The sequence below is a fragment of the Rhinolophus ferrumequinum genome, chromosome X, assembly GCF_004115265.2.
Source record: "Rhinolophus ferrumequinum isolate MPI-CBG mRhiFer1 chromosome X, mRhiFer1_v1.p, whole genome shotgun sequence".
Taxonomy (NCBI): Eukaryota; Metazoa; Chordata; class Mammalia; order Chiroptera; family Rhinolophidae; genus Rhinolophus; species Rhinolophus ferrumequinum.
In genome coordinates this window covers 99,351,490-99,354,706 of record NC_046284.1, presented here as the reverse complement: position 1 = coordinate 99,354,706, position 3,217 = coordinate 99,351,490, and the positions used below count along the sequence as shown (strand labels likewise).

At 37.0% G+C, this 3,217-nt stretch overlaps 1 pseudogene; it reads left to right on the top strand.

Moving 5' to 3' along the window:
• Positions 1–2,063: 2,063 nt before the first annotated feature.
• Positions 2,064–2,956, top strand: LOC117019316 (40S ribosomal protein SA-like; annotated as a pseudogene).
• Positions 2,957–3,217: the final 261 nt, after the last annotated feature.

The following is a 3,217-nucleotide window of genomic DNA, read 5'->3' as shown; positions in this document are numbered from 1 at the left end:
AAGGAATAATGTCCAAAAATTTCCCAAACTTGATTAAGGGTAGAAAATTATAAACAGAACGTGTGGAAAGAACAGCAATCAAACTGTTAGAAGCTAGAGAAAAGAGAAAATCTTGAATGAGGGAAGAGAAAAACGACCTATTACCTACAGGGTAACAATTTAATTAGCAACTGACTTTTTCATCAGACACTATGGATGCAGAAGAGAGGAAAATAGCACTACTTAAGTGCTAGAACAAACACATACACAAACAAACAAACAAACATAATTGTTCACCTAGAATCTATACACAGGATAGTCTATAAAATATCCTTCAAGAGTCACAGCACAATAAAGATAGCATCAGAATAACCAAATAAATAAGGAAATGAATAAATAACAGAATTTGTTACTAGCAGACATATATTATAAGGAATGCTAAAGAAAGTTCCACAGGCTGAAGTGGAGTAATGACAGATGGAAACACGTGCTCAGTAAGGAATGAACAGCATTGAAAATTATAAATATCTGAGAATATACAAATGACTATTTATTTTTTCTCAATTTTGACGTTATACACATAACTGATTAAACCAAACATTATGAAATAATTTTGTGGGGTTCATAATGTATAAAAATACAACACATATAACAACCACAAAAGGTCAAATAGTAAACGTTTTGTTTTGAAGGTCATAAGGGCTCTGTGCCCACTACTCAACTCTGCCAAAGTAGCACAAAAGCAGCCATAGATAATACATAAGTGGACAGTTATGGCTGTGTTCCAATAAAACTTTATTTACAAAACAGGCAGTTGAACTATATGTCATTGTTTGTCAACTCAGGCATAAAGGTTGAATGATATATGGACCTACAGGGTTCCAAAGATTCTTTATTTATGTGAAGTGGTAAACTATTTATTGTAACTGGATAGTAAAATGTAAAAAGACATTTATTGTACTGCTCAGAATAACCACTAAAAAATACAAAGACATAGAGCTAAAAAGCCAGTAGAAAACTTAAAACAAAATTCTAGAAATGTTTAAAATACCCAAAGATGGTGGGGGAGGGGTTAGTAGGAATGAAAAACAAAGAATAAGGGAACAAATAATAAAATTGTAGAAACAAACCATACAAATAATTACATTTAATGTAACAAGCTACAGTAAAAAAGCAGAGATTTTAAGAAAGAATTAAACAAGGGAGACCTAACTTGCTGTTTACAAGAGATGCATGATGTTACCAATAGGTAGAAAGTAAATGGATAGAAAATGATATACCATAAAGATTGTAAGCATAAGAAGGCTTAAATGGCCATGTTAATAACAAATATCAAGATATAAAATACGACTAAAGATAATGAGGAATATTTCATAATGTTACAGCGTCAATGTAGGAAAACATAGTCATGAATGTGTATTCCCTTAAATAACAGAGTTTCAAAACACATGAACAAAAATTGACATAATTAAAGGAATAAACAAATAATTCCAAAATCAGAATGAAGATTTTAACATCCCTCTCAGTGGTTGATAGAAATATGTTAAGTGAACTAAACCAGACACAGAAAGACAAACATTGCATGATTTCACTTATATGTGGAATCTTAAAAAAAAAAGTAGAACTCACAGTAACAGAGAGTAGAATGGTGGTTACCAGAGGCTAGGGGATGGGGGAAAGGAAAGAGATTGATCAAAGGGTAAAAATTTTAGTTATAACATGAATAAGTTCTGGAGACTTAATATATGCATGGTGACTGTAAATATTAATAGTGTATTGCATACTTGAAACTTGCATAGAGAGTAGATCTCAATTGTCCTTACCAACACACACACACACACACACACAATGGTAACTTCGGAAGATGATGGATATGTTCATTAGTTTGATTTTGGTATTGATTTTGGTATTTCACAACATATACATACATCAAAATTCATACTGCACACCTTAAATACATGCAATTTTTGCCAAAAATAAAATAATTTTAAAACCAATTTTAATAAGCCTTTCTGCGCTACCCAGAGATGGACCCATACGGCATTGTTCTCGGTTCCCACATAACTTAAAGGGAATCTTTCACAATGTCCGGAGCCCTTGATGTCCTGCAAGTGAAAGAGGATGTCCTCAAATTTCTTGCAGCAAGACTTCTTTGGCACCAACCTTGGCTTCCAAATGGAACAGTACATCTACAAATGGAAAAGTGATGGCACCTACATCATAAATCTGAAGAGAACCTGGGAGAAGCTTCTGCTGGCAGCTCGTGCCATTGAAAACCCAGCTGAGGTCAGCATCATATAGTCCAAGAATACTGGCCAGCGAGCTATACTGAAGTTTGCTGCCGCCTCTTGAACCATACGTATTGCTGGCTGCTTCACTCCCAGGATATTCACTAACCAGACCCAGGCAGCCTTCTCGGAGCCAAAACGCCTGGTTGTCACCTATCCCAGGGCTGACTACGAGTCTCTCACAGAGGTATCTTATGTTAACCTGCTTACCATTGCACTGTGTAACACGGAATCTCCTCTGCACTATGTGGACATTTCTATCTCTTGCACTGACAAGGGCGCTCACTTCATGGGTCTAATGTGGTGAAGTTCTGTGCATATGTGGCACCAACTCCCACCAGTACCTGTGGGAGGTCATGCCTGACCTCTACTTCTATAGAAGGCCCTGAAGAAACTGAAAAGGAAGAGCAGGCTGCTGCTGAAAATGCTGTCACCAAGGAGCAATTTCAGGGCGAATGGACTGCTTCAGCTGCTGAGTTCACTGCTTCTCAGCCTGAGGTCGCAGACTTGTCTGAAGGCATGCAGGTGCCCTCTGTGTCTACTCAGCAGTTCCCCACTGAAGACGAGAGTGCTCAGCCCGCCACTGAAGGCTGGTCTGCAGCCCTACTGCTCAGGCAACAGAATGGATAGGACAACCACTGAGTGGCCAAAGCTGTTCCTCCACAAACTCTAAAGCAAAATGGACATAAGGTTGATGGAAAACAAACAGTATCTAACAACTTAAAACATTTTAAAGGAACTGTGCAAAAATTCAGACGTAGAAAACTGAAAAAAGTTTTTATCAACTAAACTTTCTTGGCATTTACAGAGCTTAAAACACAGTAACATCAGAACACAAATTCTTTTCATGTGGACCTGGTAGGTTATTGTGATAGACGACATGCTGAGCCATCAATTAAGACCCAATATATTATTACATTTTAAAGACTGAAATCATCCATAGTGTGTTC